Source organism: Manis javanica, chromosome 14 (genome assembly GCF_040802235.1).
Source record: "Manis javanica isolate MJ-LG chromosome 14, MJ_LKY, whole genome shotgun sequence".
NCBI lineage: Eukaryota > Metazoa > Chordata > Mammalia > Pholidota > Manidae > Manis > Manis javanica.
In genome coordinates, this window is record NC_133169.1 from 93,552,403 (window position 1) to 93,570,888 (window position 18,486).

General features: G+C 47.0%; 1 long non-coding RNA gene across 1 annotated transcript; it reads left to right on the plus strand.

The window, feature by feature from the left end:
- Window positions 1-338: 338 nt before the first annotated feature.
- Window positions 339-3,561, plus strand: LOC140846244 (uncharacterized). The gene is made up of 2 exons (XR_012125231.1): window positions 339-2,484; window positions 2,688-3,561. It is a non-coding gene; the product is annotated as an uncharacterized lncRNA (long non-coding RNA).
- The last annotated feature ends 14,925 nt before the right edge of the window (window positions 3,562-18,486 follow it).

Consider the following 18,486-nt stretch of genomic DNA (forward strand, 5'->3'; position numbering starts at 1 on the left):
CTATGGCATTGTTTTCAGCCTAGGTATTGGCTAATACACGGAAGTAGCATGAATAAGAAAGGCCATGACGGGGACTCTTGGTCATCTGAGTTTCTTAGGATGCCAATGCTTTCTTCCTGTGTTTAAAGCAAGTTCTTCTTTGAACTGAAGAATGGCCGCTCAGGGCTGGATGTAGCACGTATGACTTGTGCTTGCTCTGAGTCTCACGGAACTTCAATGCATCGTGGATGCAGTCGAATTCTGTGCTGGCAGGATGTCATGAATGCCATGTGGGCGGGGCCAAAAGGAGCGGCATGTTCACACGTGTGCTCTGTTGTCCGACTGCTTTATATCTGAAACACACGTCCAAAGATAAAATTAGCCAGGACTGCAAGATGGCCTGGCACGGGTCCCTGACATGAGCTCCCGTGCAGCACACAGACCACAAGGCCTTGAAGCTGGCCCTGAAAGCAGTGAAGCCAGCACTCAAGAGCAAAGAGATTAAGTGGGCCCCAGACTGACTGCAAGCAAATCCCTAATAAGTGTCTGGCAGAGGTCCCTAAAACCTCCTTGCAGAGAAGTGCTGGAGTGAAGCCCAGTGTCCAACCATGAGGAGCAGAGACAGGAATTAATGACTGAGAGCCACTTTCCCCATCAGTGGGTAGCATCTCAGGTCCAACGGGCTTTGTGCGACTGAGAACCTATAAAACACAAAACCTTCTTTCTAGGGAAAATGTTCCTGAGTTCTCAAAGACAGACTTGCAAATCCTTGGGAACCCAAACTATGTCAAAGGTACAAGCCAGCCATACCTATCCTTCCTGGGAGAACATTTGGCTCTTCAACAAGGCACAGCCCAGCTGGGCAGCTTGCTAAGTCCACGAAGACGTGGAGGGAGGCACCCAGGTGCACTGGAATCCCTGGGCCAGGGGCTGGAGACCGGGGTCAGGTGACCAACTCTGGCAGAAAGTGTGTGACCTTAATCAACTCACTTTCAAAGAGACTAATTTCTCTCTTCCGCAAAACAAGAGAGTTGGATTTGATGATCCCCAAGGGCCCAAACTAAGCTAAAAATAACCAGAACCAGCAAAACTGTGTGTGACAAGAAGGCAGAGAGAAAAGAGTGACGCTCAGTGGGACTAACTTAACCGCGAGTGATGTACCGGAGACTTCTCTAGAAACCGTTGCAGGCTGGTCCTATTTACTGTCTCCCCGCAAGTCTTAGAAGCTCCCCGGCCACTTGGGGTCTGATGTCCTCGAGGCCCAGGGAGTGTGGACGGGGGTGGCACTCACCAGCATGTTCCCTGCCTGCCCCCCTGGGGCTACCCCTTCTTCTTGTTCCTCTCGAGTCCAGCTTTGGCCTGTTTGTGACCCTGGACCAGAGGAAGATCCCGGACTACTTGCGACATCGCTACTACTTATCGCTACTGTTTTTCTTATAAACCCATTGCTGACAGCTGACCCCCTTAAGTTTCTAGGAACATTGATGAAAACAAAGCAGCCAAGCAGCAATAAGGTCTGGAGGAAAGGAGGCGGGGATGCCTTAAGATGTGGCTCCGACGCCAGCAAGCTGTGTATCCCAAGCAGGTCCTTCTTCCTGTGACTGCTTTTTTTCCCTCCCCAAAATCTCTCCTCAGGGGACAACATCCTGTTTTTCAGTTGTGGATACATCCATCTTCTATGATGAAATCCTCAGGTTTAGGTGGGTTGGACCTTCTTCCGGCTCTAACTATCCTAATCCCACCGGCACCTCCCGTACCTCGATCCCCGGTGACGGATCAGGCCTCTGAGAGGGGCTTGACTAGAGCGCATGAGAAGACTTCAGACCTGTAACAGGGCTGCTGGGAGAGAACTGTTCCTTATTTATCTGTTCACTAGATTTGACAGCACGTGCGAGGCCTGGAGCCTCAGCAGCCATTTTGTTCTCATGAAATGGAGCCTGAGGGTCTGACTGAAGTGAGCAAACACATGGAGAAAGGCGGAATGAACACAAAGTAGAGACACGGCGTCTCGATGTCGTTCTCTGAGCCTCTGTATCGAACTGTGCCTGAAGCCAGAAACCACCCCTGGACGTGAGCCGACAGGTCCCTCTGTTCATTTAAGCTGGTTCCAGTCGAGCTGGCGACCACTTGCAAGAGTAGTAATGCTGACTGCTACCCCTCCTCTGTCCGGGCCAGTTTCCTCCAGGGCACAACAGCTGCCTTGGTCACGGTGAACAGCATGAGCTGAAATAACGGTCTTCTCTTTTCCAGGAGTGGCCAGAATTCCAGGGTGGCAGCAAACACAATCGTTCAAGATGCCAAAGACTGGTTTCTTCACCCAGTAAGCAGCGGATTTCACAACACTGTGTATGTGTCACATGACAGCCTTTGATATATGTGATTGCAATTGCTCACACGTAATTCTGACTTTCCAGGAGGGATCTCTTTTCTGAGCCCCAGGTGCTGTATCCTGCTGACTACTGGACACCCCCACCCAGATATTTTGCGGTTACCTCAACCTGACAGGTGCAAGACTGGACTGGGGTCCTCCAGACCCCCACCGTCCTGCATTCCCAGTCCGCATGAATGACGCCGTCATTCCCCCAGCCGGCCCGGCCTGAGGCCTCCTAGGCATCGCCCTTCCCTCCTTCTCTTCCCCCAGACAATCCATTCCGCCTGTGGCCTTGTGAAGTCGGCCTTCAAGGGCTGTTTTCACCTCTGTCTCCCAGCCTCCTGCCACTCCTGCGTGAAGCCCACCCACATCTTGCCCGACCACGGCCAGCACTTCCCCACCTGAAGACGACGCTGCGCCTCGGGGTTCGGGTTTCCGCTCCAGCGCGCACACCCTCGGGCCCAGAAGTGGTCGCAGCTCAGCGTCTAGTACCCGGGGCCGCGGTGTGTCCTCCTGCAAAGACACCTCCCCTCGAGTGCTCTAACGTGGGTGAGGGTCCTCCCTGGGGCGCCGGCCCTCGTCCACCTTCCTCCACGAGCACCTGGCTCTCCACGAGGATGGGCCTGTGCTGCCTCCGGCCGGCCGTCCCCTCCTTCCCCAGGCTCCTGATGGCAGCCTGGAGAGAAAGAGGGAGGGGGCGGCTGGGAGGCGCGGGGTGGCGGGGCGGTCCCACCTTCCGGAAGCGCGGGGGGCTGGGGGAGCGAGGTGTCCCGGCTCTGGCTGCCGAAAGCCCTCTTTAGAACGCAGGACTGGCCGCTCTGTCCACTGTTTGGGGCCCTACTCTCAATGCCGGACCAACAGGAAGAGCCAGACTGAGATCCCCCTGCAGGTGGCTTCTCGCGGCTTAGTTAGGCTTCCAGAGGCGCCGAGTCTCTGCCGCCACCGACCTTCCCGGTGCTGGATGATACTTTGTATCTATGGAGTCTCTCCTGACGCCGTGCTCGCCCGCTTCCGGGTGGGCAGCATGCAGGCAGCTCGCCGTCAGGACGGGTGCGGGAGGCGGAACAAACACACCCGGTCTGGCCCGGTGGGCAGTGCATGCTCTGCACCGGAGAATGTCATGTCTGTGTAGCGCGTTACAGTTTAACAAAGGCTTCCATCCCCCAGCTGCGGGTGCACGGCTGAGTGATCAATAAATATTTCGTAAGTGATCGGATGACGCTGTAGAGTCATCTTTTGATCTGCAGAATAACCCAGTGAAGTAGGCCGACCATGGATCACCACCCCCACCTTACAGAAATGGGACTAGGGCCCAGGGCGGGTGGGGGGGGTGTGGTAGGTGTCCCGAGACCCCACAGCCCGCAACGCCAGCAGCTCACACGGGAATCTGGGTGCGCACAGCACCTGGATCCGATCACCCGGAGAGGAGACCGTCAGCAAGGGGAGGCACTCGGGGTAGGTGGGGAGGGGGGTGGGGGGCTGGAGCATGTCCCCCCTCTCCGTGACCGCACGGTTGGGGGCTGCCCTGGGGGTGGACGTGAGGGTGGGTAGGCAGAAGTTCAGGCTGCTCCCTGTTGGGAATTGAGCAAAAGGAAAAAGAGAACGACCTTCCGGTGCCAAGACTCCAGGGAAATGTTTGCTGACTTTTGCTTCGTATTGACTACTTCCAACTGGGCTTTGAGCTGACTTCTTGATATAAGGGCTCCCTGGGGTGGGCGGGGAGTTCAGGACCTTGCTGGTGCGGTTCTCCCAGCAACCGCGAACCCACAGCCGCTCCAGGAAGATGCCTGAACACGTGGGAAGGGAGGCGGGAACTACGGGGAAAACAGAGGGCTCTCCCGGGAAAGTGGGAACAGAGGAACAGGATTCAAATGGCAACAAGAGCAGCTACGGAGGCAGGTCAACAGCCGTCCACTCTGTGCCTTCAGGATGCCAGTGGCGCCAGTCCTGGGGTCCTTCACCACAAAATTGTCCCTTAGAAATTTGAGCTAGCAGGGGACCAAAGGAACCAGCAGCCCTCGTGCTCAGCCAAGTCTGCTAACATGGATTTCTTGGTTAAGGGATCTTCTGAAAACATTGATGTGAACATTCACTCCCCTGCTTGTCAGCCCTCCCTTCTCCTCTTCACCCACGGAATGAAGTCTGTGCTTGCGGACAGAGCTCACAGGCACTTCTGAATTTCTCTCTGCACCTCCAACAGTTCCCTCGAATCTGGGCATTTGTGCAGCTTTATCCCTCCGTGGCCAACCTCTGTTTATCCTGAGGTTTAAGCTTTAATGTTACTTTTCTCAAGGGATGCATCCAGCTCCACTCCCCTCCCGTGTCAGGGCCCATGTGCCCTCATTATGTCCCCATTGCATCATGGACCTTTTATAACGCCCTTGCCACCAGCCCTGTTAGGGGTATGTGTGTTGCATCCTTGGCTACATCTTCCCTGTGAAACAAAGGTCCTGGCACTTTAAAAGTGTCCATTAAGCTTCTGTTGAACAAATAAGAGGAAGAAATAGTCAACATCTTTATATAAGAACCTTCTCTATTACCAAGCAAGGAGGAAAAGGGAAATAACCAAGTGGGGAAATTTGAAACCCAGAGAAATAAAAGGCCCTCAGTCTAGGGGTCTGCGGGTCGTCAAGAAGCAAACTGATAGTTGTGCAGTTATAATTGCCTGTGCTGGAGAAAGCGGGCTTCTTGGAAGTATTGGAGAGATTTGGAGGTGTCCTTCCTTAATAATAAACATAGAGAATCAAAGTCCACCAAATGTCTGGCTCTATCTGAAAGGAGAGCTCACTCAAATGAGTCTGTGAACAGGACAGAGATGTCAGTCTGATGGAGTAGCCCCTGCTAGAGGGGGAAGCTGCTGCTCGGCTGCAGCCATAGCTGAGGTGCAAGAACGCAGCCACTGCTGCCAGACCTCATCACTGTCCCAGAAACCAGAAGTCCGTGTAGGGTGCATGTGTGTGCGCACGAGCACAGGTTCAAATCCTTCCAACTTCTTTATATACTTTTATAGTTACCGATCAGGCCAAAAAACAATTTGTTTGAGGTCCAGAGATGCCAGTGCGTGACCTTTGCACCGAGAAACCAGGCCCCCTGTGAGTCTGTTCGTTTAAACCCGGGGACACAAAATCTCCAAACAAATGTGATCCAACCATAGAAAACTCGCTCCAAACCAAATGATCAATGCATGAATGACTAAACGAAGGCAGAGACTTGTGTGGGTCAATTACGGGTACATAGTAGATGGTCAATAAATTGCTGAGTGGGAGAAAGAATGAATTGTTGAGTATCTGCAGTTCAAGATTTCTACCACTAGATGGCGAAGTCAGTTCTTTGTTCTGCTGCTGGGAGCACTGTTTTGGAGATTTCTGAGAGGGAGAATTCACCTTGGAACCAAACGGTTCTCCAGAGGACAACATCTTTTACTAAGACGGCTTTACGGGCCTGTCTGCAAGTCATGCGTACTTGGTTTGAGCATCCCACACATGCCAGTGACTATTGTCTCCTTGTCTGTGCCAGTCCGCCTCACTTCCCCGCTCAGTCAACTCTGGATGCAAATGAAGTCATGAGGAAGAGACAGCTTCCCCGGGTGCAAGGAGCAGCGTAGTCAGAAACAGAGGGTGAACGCTACATGGTGAGCATGGGGGAGGCTGGGTGTTCAAGAATCTCGCAGTCTTTTTGAGTAAATAGACTTTCACACCAATCACAACACAAGATAAGTGATCCTTTACTGGTGTTGTGAGGAGGATGTTGCGTGGAACCGCAGGAGAGAGCAGCTACCCCATCTTGGGTGAGGAGGGTGAAGGAGGTCCCCGAAGGAGCAGCTCGTGGGCGGGATGGACTCTGAGGGATAAAATGCAGTTCACCAGGCACGAAGCCGGGAAGAACACTCACGCATTCGCTGAGTATCTGCCGAACACAGGTGTGTGCCTGGCACTCTGCTGGCCGCTGGGGGTGCGGTGGTGAACAGCACACGGGCCTCTGTCCTCAGGGACACTCTCCTCCTGATGCACTGTGAGAGACAGTGAGGAATCAAGCGAGGAAAGAGATTGTTTTAAAAATTCCAGTTTGTGGGAAGAACTAGGAAGGAAGGAGCTGGGATGCTGTGCTAGGAGGGAGGAGGCAAGACCTATGTTATACAGGGTGGTCCAGGGAGGCTTCCCTGAGGAGGTGGCTCCACAGCTGCATCTGAAAGGTGAGATACACCAGTCTTATAACCGAGATAGGGGAGAAGAGGGTGAGGTGGGAGTGCGGCCAGGGGGATGCGCCTGGTGCGGGAGTGGCGAATGCTCGCCAGGAAGAAGACGTAACCACTGTGAGACCGTTTGTGAAAGGTGGGGAAAGTTCCTGGTATGTGTGAGGAACAGTAAAGGTTCCTGTTACATTAGGACGTAGGGTGGGAAAAGGCGAAAGAAAATGGCAGGAGCCGAGGCCAAAGAAATTAGCAGCAGCATCTGTGGAGGGCCTCAGACTTGATCTTCACATTTAGTCTTTCCTGAACACGTGTCATACCCACAGCGACTTCACCATTTCTGCCATATCCTCATTCCGTCAGAGCTATTATTTCCTTATTTTTCTTTCAATAAATGTGACTTTTTACTTAAAACATTTTTGAGGAGACCAATAGTATTGTTCCTACTATCTATAGAAAAAACAGTATAATTTGCCACTAAGAGCAGGTAACGAGGATATGGGGATGGATGGAGGGCATTGATGGAATTTAACGAGAACTGAGGGGATGAGGTTGCATTTCAGAAATCAGAGCAAAAAGCACTATTTCATTTATATCTCTCATGAAAACACAGAGATGATCCTGGCGACCGCAAAAAGGGGATATTCCTAGACTGCTCCCCTCAGGGGGCTTCCCAGTGGGCAGATACATGAAGCCAGCTTTGAAAGCCCTGAGGAAGAGCAGGCGTCTACTTAACATCCAGAGAGAGATTGGAAGAGGACGACCTGCTCACTGAAATCCCCCATTTAGCGGCATTTCCTCCAGCTTGCCAAGGATTGCTTAGCTTACTTGGCAGCTGGCAAGTAAAGAGATTTCAATAAAGCTCCTGAAAATGAGGATCTAGCTCGTAATTCTTGACTGGGGAAAGCCACAGAACAAAATCTAATAGACTCTCTTGTTCTTCTCATAAACTCTAATCTGGCAGCTTGGAGAAAGAAGTCCACTTAAGTACCCACCTCCTGGAGTAGTTTTAGCCTTTCATTTTGCCATTCCACAAATATTTATGAAGCACCTATAAAAAGGCAGATACTGTGTATAAATTAAAATTGCTTGGTAAGGTTACAAATTCAAACACCTAACAGGTGCCAGAAGAGAAATGTTAATGAAAGCAGCAGCCAGTGTAAGGCAATAGGGAGCAGTGGGGACTGTGGTGAACTGGAGAATACAATCCCCATTCGAAAGCGGAAACCACTTCCCATCTTCAGTCAATAGTGTCAGTGCAAGAATGTAGGGCCTAAATTGGCCTGCCTTCTGATATTTCAGTGGAAAAATCACTGCACAATGGTTATCATGTTTAGAAGGAACGTCAGGGATGGGAGGAATACCTCCTGAATTTTAAAAGTAGACTAGTGAATCAAAAGAAGTTTTAAACACTCTTGAGAGCCAAGAAAAACCCGTTTATAGATGGGATACAATCCAAGGGCCCCAGTGGGTGACCTCTGGGTATCACAGAGGAGGCCTGAGTGTTAGGAGATAAGACATGGTCATAAATAACTCCACTACAGAACGTGGTGATAAGGGTTGTGTGAGCAGGACAAAGTGCTCACAGAATTCGGAAGATGGAGGGATGGCTGAGTAGCCAAGCGCTAGGTCGGGAGTAGGGGTTTCTCACAAAGCTAATTCTGGCCACATAGGAAGGAAGCCAGGGAGGGAATTTGTTGAGGGAGGGAGAGAGAGGGATCCTCAAAGGCCGCTCTGGGAAATAGCAAATGAAGTCAGCGGTGCGCATCAGCACTGCCCGGGCGTCCTCGAGATGCACATGTCTAGCCCTTACCCATCCTAAACAGGACTTCCCTGGGCTGAGATTTATGCGCCCACATTAAAACACGTCTTTTCAGTTAATCCTCCTGCAGGGCCTTCCTTCAGAACCTCTGCTCTGAGGGGGTGCCCCAAGATGCTGCTAACTGACAAATAGGACTTTTTGGCCCTTTCTCTTCCCCCAAATTCAAACAAACTGGGACTCGCAGGTTGTCAGGTTTTCAGCCTGGGAACGCAGTCTGCGCCAGCCCGCAGGAGCCCAGGCAGGGGTGTGCCAGGCCAGCCACGGGGTTAAAGCACTGTGTCAGCCCAGAGAGAAGATCCCATCTTATTCTGGGGTCCTTCACCCAAAGGCTCAGACTGCACGGGGAGAGCTGCCTCCCAGCCCACCTTCCTCTACAGGCTATCTAGTGGCAAATTCCATAATCTTATGTTGACACAGGTTATAGGGAAAGTGCAGCCAAAATCATATGTTGAATTTGCTTAGAACTGAGGATGGCATTTGTATTCAACACAATGATATAATTCTAGGGGCTCCACCTACATTCTTTCAACGTGTAACTCAAAGTCCTATCTAAATCTTTCTGTTTATGCCTTAGTTTTCAGCTTCTTTCAGGCCCATCTAGGCTCAGCTTTCACATCAGAGAAACACAGTGATAGACCCTGTTGTTTCACTATTATTGTTGCCATGTAAGGGATTTTCCTGGGTTCCAAATCCATGGCCCCTCTCACCACTGACCGCCCCTCCTGACGGGTCGCTTGTCTAAACACCAATCTATCCTAAGAGCTCTTGTTTCATACTGTGCACTGTCCCAAAGAAGACACACAAAGAATGTAATGTTCTTTGGGCGTTTGAATCACATATGTTTCAAAATCAAGGAAGCCTTTAATGTGCAGGTTGGTTGGCTTTCTCAGAGGGCCCCTCCTCTCTTCAGCTATGACCAGTCTCTTGCAAGTCATACGCGCGTTTTTCCAGGGCATTCACTTCCAAGCTGTGAAGTGAAAAAGCCTTTGGGTAATGGGAAATCCTCGGTACTATTACCGTCAGTGAATCCATAAAGCTCCAGCAGCTGTCATTAAAATAGAAATACTTGCATTTTGTAAACTATGTGTGCTGCCCAGAAAAAATAAGGGGAATACCCTAGAAGCCTGCAGGAAGAACTGACCCCAGGGAACTTGACAGTGCAGTCAGCAGGGTGCAGACCATTCATTCTGCTTGATTATTATGCTTCTGGGCCCTTAACAAGGGGGGATGACAAGCCCTTTAAACAATTACCACTTTATGTCGCACATATTTTTTTTGGTTTAGAAACATGTTCACACCCACTGCCTCATTTCATTCTCACGGCAGTCCTAAGGATTATAGTCATCACTTTACCAAGGAACTGGAGCCCAGCGAAGGGATGTGTCGTGGGGAATAAAGTTGGTGCCAAACGTCCCTTTACCCTTCACCCGCTTCCCTCCAGGGACCGCCCTCCCCTGTTCTCAGCCCTCGTTCTCTGGGAGGATGTGACAGCATCGTTTATCACTCTCAGGACGGGGCATGTGAATCGGAGCGTTAGACTCCTCAGGTCCCACGGATCACACAGAGGCGGGCCTCTCGTTGTGAGAGTTAAGGAGGTGCAGGAAGACTTGCTGGTTGGTGGAGAGGTCTGTGCACCCTCCTTCCGACCACCAGCTGGTGTCCCAGCATGAAGCAAACACAGAGGAGAGAAGAACCGGCACAAGGGCAGACTGGCTCCAGGTGAGATGACTGACTGGCCAGTCTCAAATCACATGTCCTTTTCTTTTGCTTTACCTTGTGCTGAGTTCATTGCTATTTGCAAGTGAAAAGTGATTCAGAATGCTTACGGTGTCCATTTACCTATACCTTCACTTTGCTAGTGGGCAACGGAGCATGCTGGCACCAACTGTCCATGTTCATGTGTGTCATGAACTGGCAACTTCCCTCCGTATTTTGGGGAGAGAAGGGTGTGGGAGGAAATGTAGCCAACTACACTTTAGGCAGCCCAAAAATTTCTGGCGACTGACCAGCCAGTGGATCGCATACCCTTGGCGCCCTCACTTCCTGGCCCAGCCCACAGTGGCCGGAGCGTGGGGGTGGGGAAGGGCCGATGGGTGATAAGGCGTGGGACAGGATCACCGAGGCAGCAGAGGCTTAGAAAAGGCAGTAAGCACGGCAGGCCTTCCGACAGCACGACTGCTTCTCGGTGGAGTCTGAGAGACCCACAATGCTGGGCATCCTATGATAATGTTATAATTTTGCATTTGAATTTTATGATCATGCAAACATTATAAATATTTGGAACCACCTGCATTATTACCTTACGAGAGTTCAGTGCCTGTATTTGTGTATTTATAAGTAAATTGACCACATGTCATACCATTAGTTGTCATGGCTAATGGGAAAAAAAAAGACAGTCTTAATGAAAAAGTAACGTGTTTACAGCAAGTGAAAGCCATAGGACATCACAGAATTTTACGGAACAAAGGTTTTGCAACAGTGCAAATAGAAAATCTGTGATGAGAAATCTGAGTCTCAGGGGAGTGTTGACAAGCCCGACTGCAAAGAACCTTCTCAGAGTAGGTGTGAGCAGAGGATTCCTTTCAGCAAACAGGACAATCCATCACAATTAATTAATTTTGCCCATTTAAATGGTAGTGGTTTTGTAACTTTATTTAATTTAAAACTTCTTTTATTGCTGTGTACACTTTGGTTGGCTGTGTGCAACCTATAAAAGGAGGTATTTATTCCTACTTTCATGTTTGTGTATGTGTAGATAACATTATACTAAAAGAATCACGCCAACATTGGGAACCATGAGAAATGTCTTTTTCTTTTAAAAGGGCTGGTTGGTGTCTCAAGCTGGAAGATCACCCGATTGTGTCTCCGCCTGCCTGCTGCTGGCTGCTGCCTGTGGCTTTAGTTCTAGAATACGCTTCTAATGGTTCTTCCTGCCTCCAGTCTCTCCACCACTCGGTCCACCCAACACAGTTAATCTTCCTTACATATTCTCTTCATGTCATCCTACACGCGGCACCTTCCAAAAGCTCCGCAAAGGCTAGTAAACCTAAGTCCAAGCGTCTCTCCCTCCTTGGACCACCTACCTGCCTGGCATCCCCCGCCCACAGCCTGCTCCCTGCCCCTGACGCAGTGCCCCAGGCACACTGTGCCTTCCTCTCTTCCGTCTTTGGTGGCCCTCCTGACGCTGTCTCTCCATCGTTGCTTGGTTCTGTGCATTCTTCCCAATGACTCCAGGTCCTATTTTCATTGCCGAGTCCTCTGTGAAAACCCAGCCAGTAGGTCCGGCCCACAGCAATCCCAGTCCCACTCCTATTATTCAAACACTTACTGGGAGTTCTCTGCATTTCCATACTCAGTAGTCTCCAAACTGTGTGCTGTTCCCTAATTTATGTGTCTATCTAAGTTGTGTGCCAATGTTATCTCAGGTCGCAGCTAAAAGCTCTGCCCTAAAAAGCCTCAGGGTTCCTCAGGGGTGTTTCATCAGCGAGTGGGGTGATCAGTGATACCCTGCCTTTGGTCTCGCAGTCCAGATGGAAAGAGTTCCTGAACGTGCGGGTCACCAAGAATGAGAACAGTATGTTTTATGAAGTGGGTACATATGGGCATTTGCTAAAACATCATAACCATTAAATATGGAATAAATTGTCTTAAGAAACAAAATATTTAATAAAATAAATACATGAGGTACATTTAAAATTTTTCTCAAGTCTTAACTGTTATCAGTCTCTGCTAAAATAAATGATTTCATTCTTTATATTTTTGTTGTTTGCGAAGACTCTCCATGAATCTCTAAAACTTTCCCCTTGGGGTCAAAGCTTTTCCTGGGGCATGCTTACATCTGGCACCCTAACCATCTACCCCAGTGTGTTACTAGACCAACTCACTCCCTCTTTCCCGTCCGTCTTTGCTTTCTTCCTAACTTCTTTTCTTGACACACAAATATTTATCAAGTCCAGGTGCTGGGGACACAGCAACCTATCAGATACGATCCTTCTCCCAATGAGCTCACTGACCAGTAGGCACCTCTGTTGGAAAGCCCACGTCTTGCTTCGGGCCAATGGGAGCTCGAGGGCTTTTGATTTTTAGCTAATATAAGGAAGCAGCTTAGAGAGAAAACAGATTGTGCCTCCTTTCTGTCTGTCAACTCATAACAATTTCTGCTTCTTCTTCCTTGGCTTTCAAACAAAGAAAGAATTGTGAGTCCGATTTTCCCATGCTGTTTCTGTAAGGAGTGGGCTGTACCTTGTTCAGCAGTGCTGGACAATGTTCAGTGTGTTCATCTTGAATGGAACCATGGTTAAGAAACTAGATTCAAACTATGTGATTTTGGGGTACTTACTAAGCACAGGTAGTCCTTGCACCTCCTTCAGCACCAGCACGCAGGCTGGAAGGTGGTCCAGGCCCTGCCACACTGGCATCCGGCCTGCTAACTGCAGCAGTAGTGTCCCGGGAGTGCAGGGGCCTCACCTGAGCCAATCCAAGCCCTTCCCTGGGCTTTTCTTCTTGGGAACCGAATGAGTTGACTTTAATGTTTACGTTCCAGGAGCTAAAAAAACGTGAGGCTAGATTTGCTTTCTACCTTATTGCCCCACAGATGAAAGATAGCTACTACCTGGGAAGGGTGAAATCAACCCATGGGAAACAGCCGCAAAAACAGGAGGAAACTGTGTCTTGATGACATCACCCAAGACCCTCAACGTGGGGGTGATTGAGGAGAAACCTGCAAAAGCCTTCTTTGGCATAAGATTGCTTGACTTTCAGCTTATGTCATTTGTAATTGGAAAAGTCTTGGTTGCTAGAAGCTTCCGTGACTTGTTAATTGTTACTTGAAAAAGTTCATTGGAAGATATTTTCCCTAATGCTTACTTAGTAGTTAAAGGGAAATATACCTACACGTGTTTGTGTGTGTCTGTGGATGTATTCTCTTCAGAGCACATTAGAAACAACGAGAGAGATTCTAAGGGGAGGTTGAAGCCTTGAAAATACGGCTGCTTCACAGGTAACCGGGGCCTGTTACACCATGGAGCAGAGCAAGTGAGTCAATCCATTTGAAGAACGTTTGTTGAGCTGTTGCCTTTTAATTCTTTTGAGACTATGAAAATAAACATGCCAAAATTAATTTTTTTTTTTACACAAAAGGGAGCGTAAAGTACCTACTGTTTAGGACTTTGTTCCAGCCACTTACCATGTGGCAGGGCTACGAAGAAGCTCTCCCTCCTTCTCCCTGTATGACTTTACCCTTCTCCACTATACAGACGTTCCATCATTTTTTAATAGTTCCATATTAATGAACAACTAATGTTTTTTTTTTCAGTTTCTTGCTACTACAAAAGAAAGTATTATGAGAAATAGTGATGTATATACATACATCTTTGTTGTCCAAAGAGCTGGGCAGTTAAAAGTTCGATTTTGCCAAAGTGCTGTTCTAAGAAGTTGTAGCAAGTTGTGCCCCCTTACTGCCCATGAGGAGGCATCTCTGAGCCCTTGGCTTTGCTGGGTGCCATTGTTTCCAGTATCTGTCATCTTGTGTTTCCATCTTATGGATGGAAAAATAGCACTTCAATATTTTCATTTACATTTCTTTAACAATGAATGAAGTTCAGCATACTGATAAATTTAGAAGCAATTTTATTTATTTTCCGTGAATTGCCTAGTCATATCATTTGCCCAGTTTCCTTTTTTCCCTTCCTAACTTATTATAACTCCATAATATTGGTGGGGAAAAGCCTCTTTTCCTTATTAGTGGTGTGATTTATTTTTCTTCATAGCAGTTTTGAATTTTTATATGGGTAAATTTATTACCATTTTTATAGCTGCTAAGTTTTATGTCTTGCTATGAAAGAATTTCCTTAATCCAAAACAACATTTTAAAAATATGTAGCCACATTTTCTTTGAGAAATTTTATGATTTCATTTTTATATTTAAAATTTCTATTCTCATGGAATTTTTATGGGTGAGGAGAGATTTGAACTTTATGTCTCCCCACACAGTCACCGAATAATCATTCTTTTCCTACTGATTTTAAATGCTACACATACTGCATATTTAATTTCTTACGTATGTGGGTGTGTTACTGACTGGCTTGCTCTTTAACAGGACACTATTATTAATGAAGGCATTGTGGAAGACATCAGAGTGGAACATGAAAGCTATTTAATATTGCTTTGGGCTCCACAAAGGTAAAAAGGCAAACATATTTAAAACAGAATTTTTTAAATATATTTTTCTTCTTCATTCTGGTTACTCTCATACTTTTCCTGCACTTCACTATTTCACATCTATTTTTTTCTCATTTCATCCTAGGTCTGTAGAAAGGGTGTTGCTATTTCTCCGCATTGCCAATGAGGAAATGAGGTCCAGAGAAGTTATGTCATTTTGGGGTGTCCTGCTGGTAAGTGGCAGAGTGGGTATTAAAGTGAGTATTTCTGACCTTAGTTCTGCTAATGAGTTCCAAAAGTTCTTTGAGAAAGCAGAAACCATATAAATAATTGGTGAAAGAGGATTCCCCCAATCTGTTCCTCTTTCTACTATATTCAGCTTCCATTAAAGAGAGTTCCTCAATTAGTCATCATCGTTTTTTTTTTGGCTGAAAAAAAAATAAAAATCTTGAGGGGTCACGATCAATCCTCAATGAATAGTTGCTAAACGCCTTTGCCCTTTAGTCCACCTTCCACTTTGATGGAAAAACTACATCCTCAGTGGAAATTCATCAATTAGGAGTTGTCTTCAAAACAAAAGTCTTATGGGATATGAAAAGGGTCTCCAAAGACTAATATTTAAATATCATTTCAGAAAAATGTAGGATTCTTTGGTCCTCAGAAAGATCCCTTGCCCCTCATTCTCATACCGTAAAATCTTTGACCTTGGTTGGAGTCCTCCTATTTTCCCTACAGCTGGAATCCCCTCGAATTCAAAACCAATCATACAATCAAAGTATGTGTTAGTTTTTCAGCAGCCACACCCCACAGCAAAAGCCAAAGCAGTCCACCAAATCCCGGGGGAGCTCACGGTCAGATTTCCACGGAGAGCAATGGCCCTTCCTTTCTTGGCAAGTGGATTTGTGCAATTTCAATATAAAGAGGTACCCAGCTCAGCTTTCAGCCTGTGTCCTTCTATACATTTCAAGGAGTTACACAAAAAAATTACAAACCAACAATGTTGAAAGCTTTCTGGTCCCTAGAACACCAGTAAATGTGAAATGTAGTTGTATTTATCACAAGAAGTCCTCTCAGAGACCCCTGGGGCTTGAGGGGCTGTGGCCCGGAGACCACGCGTTTACTCACTTGCTCACCTGCTCGTGCAGACGAGTCATGAATGGAAGTGGACACAGTCTCTGCCTTTATGGAGCCTACAAGCTGGTGGAGATTTAGGGCTACTGCTTTACTGTTTATTCAATATTTGTTCTATTAGTTTTTTTCTCCTGATTTTCCTTTCCTGCTTTCCTTAGAGATAATTTAATATATATTTTTTAGAATTCCATTTTAATTTATCTATTGGCTTTTAAGATATATCTCTTTGCTGCATTATTATTATTATATTATTATCATTCAAGTGATAGCTCTGGGAGATTGCAATTAAAAATGAAACATTTTTAACGTTTCAATCTCCTTGGAGTTAACGCTGTGCCACTTTATGTTAAATGAAAGAAACCTGCAACCATATAAATCCATAACCACCACCGGCAACCCTGGTCCTTCATGATACAGTTGTCATGGTTCTTACAAATTAAAATGTCATAAAGTCCACAATTCAAAATTACAATATTTGCTTTAAATAGCCATATGTATTTTATGGAAGTTAAGAAGAAAAATGGTCTTTAAAAAATATTTACCTACATGTTTATCATTTCTGGTATTTTCATTTCTTCTGGAAGAGACACGTTCTATCTGGTATGATTTCACCTAAGCCTGGAGAACTTCTGGTTTTCCTTTTGAGGTAGGTCTGCTGGCGATGAATTTTCTAGTTTCTTTTATCTGAATATATCTTTATTTCACCTTGAGGGATGTTTTTCTAGATGTATAATTCCATGTTGACAGTTTATTTTGCCTGTTTCCCTCTGTCTCTCTCTCTCTCTCTCTCTCGGATATTTTCAGCATTCTCAAGGACTGGTTCCACTCTCTTCTGGAACCCATCACCACTAATGAGAAGTCAGGGGTGATTTGTAGTGTTGTTCCCTTCTGGAATGTGCCATTTTTCTCAGACAGATTTCAAGATGTTATCTTTTGTTTTCAGCAGCTTGACTGGAATGTACCTAGATATGGTTCTATTTGTATTTATCCTATTTGGGATTACCATTCCTCTTGAATATAAATCTATCCATAAATTTGTTTCTTCAAAGGTTTGTTTTTCCTGTTCTACTCTCTCAGGCCTTTCCTTTCGGGATTTGTCTTTTTCATATGGTTCCACAAGTTGCAATGATGTATTAAACTATTAGATTATTTTTAGTCTTTTCCTCTTTTCTTCAGATTGGATTATTTATGTTGTTCTATCTTCAAGTTCACTGACTCTTCCTTCTATCATCAGCTCTTAAGTCAATCTAATACATTTTTTATGTAAAATACTGTATTTTTATGCACTAGAATTTCCAGGTTTTATAGGTTTTTTTTCTTTCTTCAGGTTCCTTATTTTTTTTACTTATTATAACTGTTTCCTTTATGGCCCTGGGCGTGGCCATAACAGCTGCTTGAACATCAATGTCTGCTAACTCCAACATTTGGGTCATCTCCAAGTCAGTCCCCTTTGACAGGGTCCTGCTTCTTTGCATGTCAGTTAACTTTGATTGCATCTGAGATATTGTGAATGACATATTGTCACGAGAAGCCACTGAAGTGTTTGAAGGAAAGAGATAAAATAATCATCACATTTTTGTCTCAGAAAGAAGGATTCTGGCCACTGCATGGACATGGGAGTGGATGGCCATGTAAAGCTGGAATGAGGAAGAACGGGTTGGAATGAGAGGCCGGGAAGGGATTTAGAGACCAGCTGCCCCCAGGGCCATATTCTCCCAGACGACCCGCGGCGCCTTTTCCCAGCAGCCCAGACGGAACACCACGTCCAGCAGGAGAAACCACCGCCGCTCCCAACGCGCCCTGCTCTCCCTCTCAACAGGTGGCTCTGCGTCCCAGCGTCCTTGCCTTACGGTTTCTTCTCCGCCTCCTACCACAGCGTGCAGAACCTTCTCTTTTTTCACCCAAATGAGTGAAGAGCTTCCCGATAGATATACCTACTTCTGGTCACAATACTTTCTTTTTCGTCCCCTACCCTTCTTCCTGGGGCACCTTTTCCAGAGACCCAATGTAATTATGTCATTTCTGTTTAACAGTTTTCAGGGCCCCCATTTGGTTCAAAAGAAAGTCCAGATCCCAGAGCATGAATCTTTCCTTTCGTTTTCTCAGCAAATGCTTCTGTGCGCCTCCTGTTTGCTGGAGAAAAAGGAGGAAATACCCCCCATCGCCAGTGGTCCGACAGGAGAGACAGAGCCCAGTGTCAATCTCCTTCTCTTCGCTTCTGCTCTCACCGCTGTCCCCAAATCTTCTCCAGCACACAGAATATTTTGCCATAATTAACTACTTTATTCTATTCTTGATACCTTTGAGACTCTGTACATGTGGTTTACCCTTCTTTCCTTCCTCCTTCCCTTCCTGTCAAGAAGGCTTAAAACAAATCCCACTTTCTCTAACTCCCCACACTCCTGGTACAATCATTTCTTCCGCCTATTCATTCAACCCTCTATTTAGAATCTGCTGCTTGGGGAGCAGACACTTTGATGACAGTCCCTAGAACTTCACATTTAGCCATCTGCTTCCTCTTCTGCCGCTTACAGTAGAGTCTAAGATCTGCGGGGCAGGGAGCCGGCCTAGGCCACCTTCTGTTCTGCCAGGCAGCACGTTGCCCCGCCCCTGGTTCACGATCAGGTGGTCATTGGCTTTTCTATATCGTTCTCATTTTACAAATGGGGAAATAAAATTCCAGAGAGGGGAAGTGACAAGTCTTGCAGAAGGCTTATGAACTGGCTTTAAGAGCACTGCTTCTAAGTAGCGGGTAGTCCATTTTTCTCTGAGCAGCATGTTGGAAGGTTTCTTGGCAATGGCAGGACTTGAGATGAGCCGGCAAGCTGGAGTAGA